General features: G+C 47.1%; 2 pseudogenes; both read left to right on the top strand.

Moving 5' to 3' along the window:
- Window positions 1-3522: 3522 nt before the first annotated feature.
- Window positions 3523-3641, top strand: LOC143949462 (5S ribosomal RNA; annotated as a pseudogene).
- Window positions 3642-3736: 95 nt separating this feature from the next.
- LOC143949882 (5S ribosomal RNA) lies at window positions 3737-3856 on the top strand (annotated as a pseudogene).
- Window positions 3857-12096: the final 8240 nt, after the last annotated feature.

Raw genomic sequence — 12096 nt, 5'->3', positions numbered from 1 at the left:
ATACCAGGTGCCGTATTCTTCTTTTTATGTTGTTGGCGTTGACCTGTTTTTTTTCGCTTGTTTCCCAGGGTTTTGGCATTTTTCAAGAGGGATGAGAGTGCCCAAAGAGATTGCCTATGGACACATCACCCTGAAAGCGCCCAATCTCCGCTGATCTCAGAGGCTAGAAAGGGACGCGCCTTGTTAATACCTGGATGGGAGACCGCGTGGAAATACTAGGTGCGGTAGGCTTCTTTTTATGTTGTTGGCATTGACTTGTTTTTTTTGTTTGTTTCCCAAGGTGACCATCTTGGCGTTTGTCAAGAGGGTTGAGCGTGCCTGAAAAAATCTACTATGGCTGCATCACCCTGAAAGAGCCAAATCTCATTTGATCTCAGAGGCTAAGCAGGTTTGGGACCTGGTTAGTACGTGGATGGGAGACCGTCTGAGATTTCTCGATGCCATAGGCTTTTTTTTTAAGTTGTTGGCATTGACTTATTTTTTATTTTTTGTTTTATTCTTTTACTAAGTACAAGTAGAACAACACAAATGTAACAGTCAACCATACAGCATGACCCAGGGTCACAATTACATGGTAACAAAAAATAGGCAGCCAAATAACTCTGGGTTCTCAGAGGGGAGTCCTAGAGTTTCATGCAGAAAAGAGAGAAACCCCACCTCCGACATGTAGTACAGTATAACTAATGCAGCTCCGTTCGGACAAATGTAATCATGGAGAACAACTGGGACCACAGCGAGCCAGCTTATCATGACCTACGTGAACCAGAGTAAAATATGAGCCGGTCGTGTCCAGAACCCTGGGGTTCTTCTGGGTCCCAAAGGCTAGTAAGGAGACAAGGCATAGTCAAAAGGGAGGACGGGGGAAGAAGAGAGTGCAAAGACGGAGAGAGAGGAGGGGGGGGATGGCGGCGGGGAAAAATAGAAAAATAAAGACAAAAAATGAGGGGGGGGGGGAATGCCACCCAGGGCAGACATGGCCTACGTAGGTAAACGTTAAATGTTCAGTCGTTTTCTGGGACAGGGGCGCTGCTCACCTCCCGAATGTAGTCTCAAGTACCAGTAAAATACCTCCAGGGCCTCCATGTAACACTAAATGCCTCTTCAGTGTTGTGAAGGGTGGCGGTCAATTCTTCCATCCGGAGAATATGATTGACTTTGGAATACCACAGCACGTTGGATGGGGGCTGAGGCTGCCTCCACAGTGTGGGAATGCAGACCCGGGCGGCGTTCAGGAGTTGCATCGTGAGGGTTTTTTTGTATTTTCGAACAGGCTGTTCGGTCAAGTGTAGAAGGCACGCTGCTGGGTTGTCTGCGATATCTACATTTCTGAGAGTTTTTATCGTCCCGGTCACCTCCACCCAAAAGTTCCTCAAGGCCGGGCATGCCCAGAAAATGTGTCCCATGGTCCCCATATCTGAATTGCACCTCCAACAAACATCCGGGATCGATCTATTCATTTTATTCAGAAGGTATGGGACTCTATACCAGCGTGAGACTATCTTGTATCCTGATTCTTGATATTGGTTTGCGATGGAAGCTTTATGTACTAATGTCAGGATCTTCCCTATCTGTTGTGGGGTAAATGTGTTGCCAAATGCAATCTCCCATTTGTGGATAAATGGTGGGGTCGACTCTTCCTCCTGACTACTTAATATGTTGTACAGGAGGGAGAGGGTGTGTCGCACAGGTTCCTTTTTGTGACAGATGACTCATAGGGCGTCAGGTCTCTAGGAGTGTAGGGGGCCCTTTGTATGGCCAGAAGAAAGTGACGAAGTTGATAAGCATTAAACAATTCAAGCGGAGGGTCAGAAAGCTCGGCGACAGTTTGCGTGGTCGGGAGCCCTCCCGAGGGCCACACCTCTCCCAGACGCTGTTTCCCCACCACTGTCAACTGTCGCAGTTTATTGTTGGTAAATCCCGGTGGGAAGTCTGGATTACCTATAACCGGAGTCATTGGTGACGGCAGGGGAGCAATGTGTGTGCAGCGGAACAACCTCCGCACAACAGCCAACGTAGCTCCCACTACGGGGTGATCTCTGAGGTCTTTTGGTAGGGAGGACAGGAGCCACGGGGAGGTCAATAGGGGAATGGATCCATCCTCAATCTCCATCTCCACCCACTGCTTGTGTGGGCCATTACAATGCCAATCAACGACTCTCGCTAGCAGAGTCGCTCTGTTGTATTGTCTCAGATCTGGGAGACCCAGACCCCCCTTGTCCTTTGGTCTGGCAAGCAATTGCAAACGGGCTCTGGGCAGTTTGCGCGGCCAAATAAAGTCCCGGAGCAGCACCTGCAGTTGTCTGAAAAAAATTGGGGGTAACCGGATCGGTAATGTCTGGAACAAGTATAAAATCCGCGGGAGGGCCGTCATTTTGAATGCATTACAGCGCCTGAACCAGGTCAGTGTTAAAGCATGCCAGTTTCCCAAATCAGATTTCAGTCTATCCAGGAGAGGGACAAAATTAAGCGGGTACAATTGCGCCAAATCCGCTGCGATGTCAACGCCCAGGTAACGTATAGATTTTTCAGCTCAGTAGAATGGAAAAGCGGAGCGTAGCCTCTTGGCCTCACCATCCGGGACCTATATATTCAATACAGCCAAAGGTGCAATTGATTTTATAGTTTGATAGGCTGCCGTATCGCCGGAGAGCCGCGAGTATATTGGGAAGCGAAATGTGTGGATTGGAGACGAAAAAAATTAGATCGTCAGCGCATGCCGCAATTTTGTGGTGTGCCGAGGGTTTGGATATGCCAGTAATATTCGGGTCATTCCGAACGTGACACATAAGTGGTTCCAGTGTCAGAATAAAAATTAGGGGAGACAGAGTACACCCCTGCCTCGTCCCATTAGTGATGGGGAAAGAGTCCGAGCACTCTGAAAGCACCCAATCTCATCTGATCTTGGAGGCTAAGAAGAGTCAGGCCTGGTTAGTACCTGGATGGGAGACCACCTGGGAATACCAGTTATTGTAGGCTTCTTTTTATGTTGTTGGCCTTGATTCGTTTTGTTTTTTTTTCGCTTGTTTCCCAAGGTGACCATCTTGGCATTTGTCAAGAGGGTTGAGAGTGCCCAAAGAGTTCGCTTACAGCAGCATCACCCTGAAAGAGCCCTATCTCTTCGCATCTCTGAGGCTAAGAAGGGTTGGGCCTAGTTAGTCCCTGGATGGGAGATGGCTTTGGAATACCAGGTGCCGTAGTCTTCTTTTTATGTTGTTGACATTGACCTGTTTTTTTTTCGCTTGTTTCCCAAGGTGACTATCTTGGCATTTGTCAAGAGGGTTGAGAGTGCCCAAAGAGATTGCCTATGGGCACATAAGCCTGAAAGCGCCCGATCTCCTCTGATCTCAGAGGCTAAACAGGGTCGGGCCTTGCTAGTACCTGGATTGGAGACCACCTGGGAATACTAGGTGCTGAAGGCTTATTTTTATGTTGTTGGCGTTGACTTGTTTTTTTTTTTTTGTTTGTTTACCAAGGTGACCATCTTGGTGTTTGTCAAGAGGGTTGAGAGTGCTTGAAGAGCTCGCCTATGGCCACATAACCCTGAAAGCAACAGATCTCATCTGATCTCAGAGACTAAACAGGGTCGGGCCTTGTTAATACCTGGATGGGAGACCACCTGGGAATACTAGGTGCTGTAGACTTCTTCTCATGTTGTTGGCGTTGACTTGATTTTTTTGTTTGTTTCCCAAGGTGACCATATTGGCGTTAGTCAAGGTTGAGAGTGCCTGAAGAAATCTCCTACGGCCACACCACCCTAAAAGAGCCCAATCTCATCTGATCTCAGAGGCTAAGCAGGGTTGGGACCAGTTTAGTACCTGGATGGGAGACCGCCTGGGATTTCCAGATGCCGTAGGCATCTTTTTATGTTGTGGCCATTGACCTATTTTTTTCCGCTTGTTTCCAAGGTGACCATCTTGGTGTTTGTCAAGAGAGTTGAGAGTGCCTGAAGATATCGGCTACGGCCACCCTGAATCTGTTCCATCTCGTCTGATCTTGGAGGCTAAGCAGACCAGCAGGCCTGGTTAATGCCTGTATGGGAAACCACCTGGGAATACCAGGTGTCGTAGGCTTCTTTTTTTTTTTCAAATATAATTTTTTCTCCAAATAGGGGAAGACGGTCCCCCGAGTACATAATGCAACAGAGAAATACAGAGCAAAAAGCAGCTGAACAATACTTGATACAGGTATATTCGCAACTGTGAGTCTGCCTTCCATCAATCACAATGATTCGAGGCACGGATAAAGTACTGTACCAAGATCCAGGGTCACACAAACCCCCAGGTCCCTCCGGCATAATCCATCCAGAGGGGGGTGTGGGGCCGTCATTCCCAATTTTCCACTCTTTCCAAAAGAGAGAGGGGGTGGAGGGGGTGAGAGATAGGGGAGGTAGGCAGAAAAGAGAAGGGTTGAAAGATCAGAAAAGGAGAAGAGGGGACGAGACACGATGGCAGCCACTGTCCAAGGGGCCAGTCAAGGAAAGCTCAGAGCACTAAGGCGATAGCAGGCGACATCCTTCCAGCAAGAATATAAAGGTATTCCAGATGTCTCAGGTTTTTTTAAAAAATTCTTGTATACCTTGTGATGTGAGGATCAAGTCCTCCATTTTTTTTAATGTCCTCTATTTTCCTAAGCCAGTGGGTAATGAAAGGGGGGGGACATTTTTTCCAATAGAGAGGGATGCAGGATTTCGCCGCATTTATCACATGCCGTAAAATAGATTTTTTTGTACTTCTTAAAGGGGAGGGCCACCCTGAAAAACAAAAAAATGTTAAAAATTACAAAAAATCTAAAAAAAAAAAAAATGAAAAATTTTTTTTTTTATACTTACCAGAAATGCCTGTTGCTAGGCACTTTCTCCTAATCTTCCTCTTCCTCCTCCGCGGAGATCTTCTGTCTTCTGTCTTCGTCGCGGCGTCTTCTGGGTAATGAGTCGCGCTGTGTTCTGGGAACTGTGTGTTCCAGAACACAGCGCGTCCCATTCAGAAAGCGCTGCGGGACTCGCGCATGCGCAGTAGCTGTGGGACTCGCGCATGCGCAGTAGGAAACGGGCAGTGAAGCCATAAGGCTCTGCTGCCTGTTTCCCTTACAAGGGATGGCGGCGCCGGGACCCGAGAGCCGAGGGACGGGTCGGCCTCGGGCGGCCGACATCGCAGGCGCCCTGGACAGGTGAGTGTGTTTATTAAGTCAGCAGCTGCAGTGTTTGCAGCTGCTGACTTTTTTTTTTTTTTTTTTTTTATAACCGGCCCTCCACTTTAATGGGAATCTGTGAATGGTGCAAGAGAAAGAATGCAGCCTCTTCCTGGATGGAGAAGTCTGTGAATTTTTGTGTTATGCATCGGATCTCTGTCCAGAAGTCCACCAAGCTGAGGCAGGACCAAAAAATGTGCAGCAACGTGCCCTCTTCTTCTCCACACCTCCAGCATATGTTCGAGGAAGAGGAGAAACATTTCTGCAGCTTTGATGGTGTCAAATACCACCTGGTGAGAAGTTTAAAATTCGTCTCCTGTATCTTCGTGCACAGCGACATTTTGAGAGCCAAAGTGATAATGCGTTGTCTCTGTGCTGGGGAAAATTAGCAATTAAGGTCCTTTTCCCAGTTGGACAGACAGGTTAAGTGTGGGTAATCTGTTTGAGAGAGAATGTGGGCCAAAGGGCCTTCGCTCCTGCATAGAGTCTCAAACTCCGACTGAGGGCGGGCGAACGTTTGAGGATTGGGGATGGAATGGAGAAAATGATGTAGTTGCGCCGCTCTCCAAAAAGGCAGTTGGAAAAGCCCTGTCGGATCTGTTAGGGTTGAGAAAGAAGGCCATTTTCCATCAATGACGAATTTAGACGCATTGTCTAGGTTGGAATTTCTAAGTGGGTCCCCAGTTCAAAGGTTGGATGGCCACGTATAGGGAATAGGGGGGAAGTCAAAGACGTGAGTGTGTTTTGGGTAGCGATCAGGTGACTGACTTTCAACTAAGCCCCTATAGTGGGATGTGACATAAATTCTGTGGGGGAATACTTATAGCACCACATGGCGCTTCTTAGCGGAATTCGGGAGTGAGCTTAGAAAGTTTGTTTCGATTCCAGTCCAATACATGCCCCAGATGGGAGGCCAGGTAGTAGCGTCGCAAGTTAGGGAGAACAAACCCTCCCTGTTGTTTAGACAATGTCAGCTGTGACCGCTTAAGTCTGGGATTTTTGTGGGCCCAGTTAAATTGAGTGAGCAAGGATTGAGCTTGCTTAAAAAACAGGACTGGAATCTGGATCGGGAGAGCTTGGAAAAGATAAGTAAATTTAGGGAGTATGTTCATTTTAATGAGATTGCATCTGCTGAACCAGGAATGGAGGCCAGAATGCCACCCGTGAAGCAAACTGCGGATCTTAGTGACAAGGGGTGGGGGGAAGTTCAACATAAACGTACGCGCGATGTCCGGTGGAATGTAAGTACGTGAGTATATCTTACTTATCCATGCCAGCCTCCGTTCACTCAGACCTATATGGCGAAGGACCGAGAACATTAATGTCCATTTGACCCGATCAAAAGCCTTCTCGGCATCAGTACTCATGAAAAGACAAGGGGTCCCAGATGACTTTGCTTTACGGATCAGGGTAAGCACCTTAGTGGTGTTGTCCCTGTCTTCCCTGGTGGGAATAAAACCTAACTGGTCAATATGTATAAGGGACTACAAGTGATGTGCCAATCACGTGGCGAGGAGTTAGAGAATAGTTTTAGGACCGAATTTTGGAGGGAAATGGGTCTGTAGCTCCCACATAGGCCTGGGTCCTTGCCCTCCTTAGTTATCAACGAGATGTGGGCTCTAAGGGTATCCTCAGGAAAATAAATTCACCAAGCGCAGGCCGAGAATAGGGAGGAAGGTCTTAAAGTATTGTGCGGTATATCCGTCAGGGCCCGGAGCCTTACCCACCTTCGGAGGTCCCACGGCCGTCTGGACTTCTTCCAGTGTGATCGGGTCCTCCAAGTACTCCCGTGATTCCGATGAGAGGGTTGGTAGACCAGAACCGGTTACATATCTGTCTATATTGTCCTGTCCAGACCCTGAATCGGGCAGGTTGTAGAGATCAGAGTAACATTTTTCAAAGACTTCGACTATTTGGGTTGGGGTAGAGGCCCTCTGGCCATTCTCATCTATCAACTGTGGTATGTAAGAGCCAAATTTCAACTCCTTTACCGACCTGGCTAAGATTTTTCTGCATGTGTCCTCTGATTCCTACGTCAGTTTACGACAAAACTGGAGTGCCGCTTTCGCTTTATAATGGAGTAGGACAGCAATATGGGTATGGAGTGTCCCCAATTCAATCTCTAAGGTCCGTAAGGGGGTATGTTTATGTTTCGCTTACACAGAGGCAAGTTCACGAAACAGATTAGCAAGCTGTTCCTTCCGTGTTCGTTTGATGCGCGCCCCGTGCCTGATAAGTACCCTGCGGAGTACTGACTTGTGAGCCTCCCAAATTATCCCCGGGTCACAGTCCTGCTTTAGTTTTCTTGGAAATAAAGGTCCAATTCCCTGGTCACATCTGCTAAAACTTCCGGTATCTGGAGGAGGCTCTCATTAAGGTGCCAGAATAGAGACCTAGGTGAGGGGTAGGGAGCGAGGAGCAAGAGGCAGAAGTGTCAACCGATGGCGAAAGGGGACATTAAAGTCCCCACCTAATATCAATTGGCCCTCCCGAAAGTCACATAATCTGTGCAGGGTAGTTCTGAGGAACGTGTCTTGGTGATCATTGGGAGCGTACACAGTGGCAAATGTAAAAAGGCGCTCTCCAATGTGGCCCCTAAGAAAAAGATATTGGCCCCCAGGGTCCACCAGAGAATCCTGGAGAACCCAGGGGAGCCTGCTAGAGATCAGAATGGAGAGGAGGGGTTAGTAGAGTGGTAGACCTTAGGGAAGGATCTCGACCATAGAAAGGGGAGGCTAGTATTTTTAAAATGTGTTTCTTGTATAAAGGCCACATCAGTACAGGATGTGTTCAGTTCTCACAGGAGGATCCACCATTTTTCAGGGGAGTTCAGTCCCTTAACGTTTAGAGAGGTGACCTTGACTGAGTCTGCCATCGCTCCTCGGGGAGGGGGAGGGGGACATCAGAGAAAAGCAAAGAAAGTTGAACCAAGGTAGGTTTTGGGTAGGTAATGCATGGCGGGAACTAAGGGGGAGAAAGGAAGGGCAAATGGAAGGAAAGGTAAAGGGAAAAAGAGGCCGGGCACCTCAACCCCAGGGGGAGAGGGAAATTAAGGGTTGTCCGCACTCAACAGTACAGGAAGGGTATACTAAAACAGCACAATTATGCTATAGCGCTTACCAGATGTACACTGGGTTTAAAGCGCTGTCCTACTTGGGTTATTGGGTAGACAGGTCGGAGAGGGAGCCCCCGAATCCTAGTCCCCCCAGTCCCGGCAGTGGTAAATGTCACGTCTGATACCGGTATGCAAATAAAAGACAATCAGTAACATCAAAGAAACAAAAAACAATAGTATAACCAAAACAGAGGTAGAGCATATAACTGTCAGCACTGAGGGGTCTCCTCGGCTCGCCCTAAACATAGGCATGCACGAGGGAGCCCGTCACAACAGAAAAGGCATCACAGAATGGGATCCACCACCCCCCGTCCCATACCCCTAAAGTACATGCAGTCCCCGGACAAATGCATTTCTCCCTTTGGCAGATTGTCCTCTCCTTACCCCCCTCTCCCCCGTCCACGGCCCGGGGGGAAAAGGGGCAGGGAAGGGGGGAAAGGGGGAGTGGAAGGGGGGAAAGGGGGAGTGGAAGGGGGAAAGGGGGAGGGAAAGGAGGGAAGGGAAGGGTGGGAAGGGGGGGAGGGAGGGGGGAAACAGGGGAGAGGGGACAAACATGCAGAAATGTCAAGTCCTTTAGCGCACTCCCACCAGCAAACACCCGGACCCCATAAATTTCAACTCCTCCCCTCCATGGTCACCACATCAAGATGAAAGAGGAGCAGCCCTGGTCGGTGCATGGAAAATCCGGCAGGCAAGGGGCTGGGGCCACCATCCCTCCATCCAACGGGAGACTTCACCCGAGCAGCAGTCCTGGGGCCCGCCAATTAGTGTCTCTCCTGCATCGCCATCGGGGGCTGTGTAGAGCATCCAGAGGGAGGCTGGGACCGCCCAAACAGTAAGGGGTAAATCCTCCAGGGGGTCCAGAGTCACCCTGGAGGGAAGCAGTGTCTCGTACCAATAGGCTCAATAAATAAGTCATCCAGGGTCCCCGAAAGCTGCAGAAGGCAATGTCAGCAAAGAGTAGGTGGGAGTCAGAGGGGGGGACAAGGGGCGCATCCAGGGGGAGGGGACACATATGCGGGAATGTCAAGCCCTTCCAGTACAGCGCATTAGGTATCACTCAGACCCCCCAAAGTGCAACTCCCCCATCTAAGGTCAAGACTCCAGAAGGGAAGATGAGCCGCCCTGGTCTGTACATGAAAGAACCTGCTGCCAAGGGGTTGGGGCCATCATCCCTTCCTCCAATGGGAGATGCCACCGGAATGAAAGCCCCGTGTCCTGTCAAGTGGTGCCCCTCTGACAATGTCGTTGTGGTATATGTGGAGCATCCAGGGAGAGGCAGGGACCACCCAAACAGTGAGGGGTAAAGCCTCCAAGGGGGACCGGTGTCAGACAGGAGGATAGCGGTGTCTTGTACAAGTTGGTTAATTAGACAAGTCATTCAGTGTGTTCCTGTGAGCAGCGGAAAGAAAGGTCGGTAAGGATTATGAATGGGTGGGGGCCAGGGAGTGCATAAAACTGCCACCAGATGACCGGGGCAGAGAGGGCAAGGGGATGAAACTCAGATCTGGTAGGTGGGGGCGGGGGTGAGGAGTGTCCCTCATATTACTCACGTTGGCCATACCTAGAAGCTGAGCGCTCTGCATACCCAGGACGTTCTTCTGTATAATCTAGCCTATCTGTATACATTAGCCTGTCTTTTGTACACATTAGTCGGTCCGCTGTATACACTAGTCTGTCTGTATACACTAGTGTATACAGATAAGCTAGATTATACAGAAGAACGTCCTGGGTATGCAGAGATGGAGGCTAGAGTGTATACAGACGGACTAGTGTATACAGAAGACCGGCTAGTTTATATAGGGAGGCTAATGTGTGCAAAAGACAGGCTAGTGTATACAAATAGGCTAGATTATAGAGAAGAACATCTTGGGTATGCAGAGAGAGAGGCTGGGTTACACAGAGAGGCTGGTGTATGCAGACTTGCTAGTGTATACAGACGGACTAGTGTATAGAGAGGCTTGGGTATACAGAGAGCTAATGTATAAAGAGCAGCTAGTGTATACAAAAGACATCCAAGGGTATACAGAGAGACTCGTGTATGCAGAAGACCGGCTAGTTTATACAGAGAGGCTAAAGTGTACAAAACACAGGCTAGATTATACAGTAGCTTCATAAAACTGAGAAATCGTTGCATTACTCTAAATTTAAAATATGTTCCGGTTGCACTGAAAAGACGATATTAGATGAGTGATCTACACATTTCGTTTACTATTTCACTATACCGGCTAAATGTTAATATGTTAATATGTGCTGCGTGTAAGGTAGAAATTAGATGGTTTAGTGTGAGCTGGTTTACCAGGATTTAGAGATAGTAATCTGTTTATACTAGTATATAAATATAGCAAAATAACTATAACGGGTTTAAGTGGAAATACACGAAATAACAGCAACAACGTGTGTAGGTTTTTATCAATCAAGTTCATTACGTGTCTTTAATCATGTAGTGACATTGGAGCACAAGGATGAGCAAGCATAATAACTAACAGAGGATGACATGGCAAAAAGACAAACTGCATTAGAAATGTGAATATGAATTAGAGTTGAAATGCCAATCTCCAGGGCTACGTACAGCAAAGTGTGAGCTAAGCAGCTAAATATTCTGCAATAGCAGAGATTAAGTATTGCAGTCGAAATGAGATCGGAAGCGTTAGTTGCAGTAGCTCCAAAATAACTGAGAAATCATTTCATTACTCTAAATGTAAAAGTTTTCCCGGTAGCACTGAGTGGACTGATATTAGATGAGTGATCGTTCTAGTACAAATTCAGTTTCCTATAGCAGAGAGATACCAGCTAAATGTGAGACGAGCAATTAAACTGTTCACGGTAGCTTTGCATTACTCTTAATATGTGCAGCGTGTAAAGAAGCAATAAGATGGATTTGTATTATCCTAAAATTAGCAGTATACGTAATAAAGGTGAGTAGGTAACCTGGATTTAGACATAGCAAACTCTATAATCTAATTTAGCAAAATTAGAAAGGATAATATTGAGACAGTATATACAGGTCGAGTTTAACTGGAAATACACAAAATATCTAGCTTACCTTTACATTGTTCAATAGAGCGTTGCAAAGTAATACCAAGGCAGAATGTCGGAATAGCAATTAGATGAGATGATTGCTGTAATCATGAAATATCAGCAACGCCTAGGTTTCTATCGGATGAGAAAGTATAATAACTGGCAAAGTATGACATGGCAAAGAGACAAATTGCATTAGAGATGTAAGATGGACATGAAATGTCAATCCCCATTGGTTACTTACATGTAAACGCGGCTACATACAGCAAAGTGTGAGCTAAGCAGCTAAAGGGTATTTAAGAGTAAATTGACGTAGCTTGAAAATTCCAACGTGTAAATCGTTCCATTAAATATGTTACGCACGAAGACGGCTTACACTGACTGTTTTCCGTTTCCATTGGTCATCGGCATAATGTATCAGTAACCATGAACATTAATAGTGATAGACAGCTTACATTAGGGTGTATGCATGATGTGAATGTAAAATGAATGTAAAATAGTTGCATTATGTGTTTTTAATGTAATCAAACTGTATTGCTATGCTTTGCTACTGCAACCACTTCTCAATCAAGTCCCACTGCTTTTCTCACTTTTTGCCGCTGTTAAAAAATGTGTTGCAAGTGTTATGTGTTACAAATGGTTATCAGTGTGACAGTTAATGTGGAGAAAAAGTAATACACAAAATAGAGTCAGAAAGAGAATCCTATTGCATAGAGGTAGCGAGAGATGGTTGCATTAATCTTAATGTGCAGTGTGTAAAAGGTTTTAAAAAG

Source organism: Lithobates pipiens, unplaced genomic scaffold (genome assembly GCF_037356315.1).
Source record: "Lithobates pipiens isolate NorthernLeopardFrog02 unplaced genomic scaffold, aLitPip1_a1.2 Scaffold_30, whole genome shotgun sequence".
NCBI classification, from domain to species: domain Eukaryota; kingdom Metazoa; phylum Chordata; class Amphibia; order Anura; family Ranidae; genus Lithobates; species Lithobates pipiens.
The sequence above is the reverse complement of the archived record's forward strand: the minus strand, read 5'-3'. Positions and strand labels throughout refer to the sequence as shown.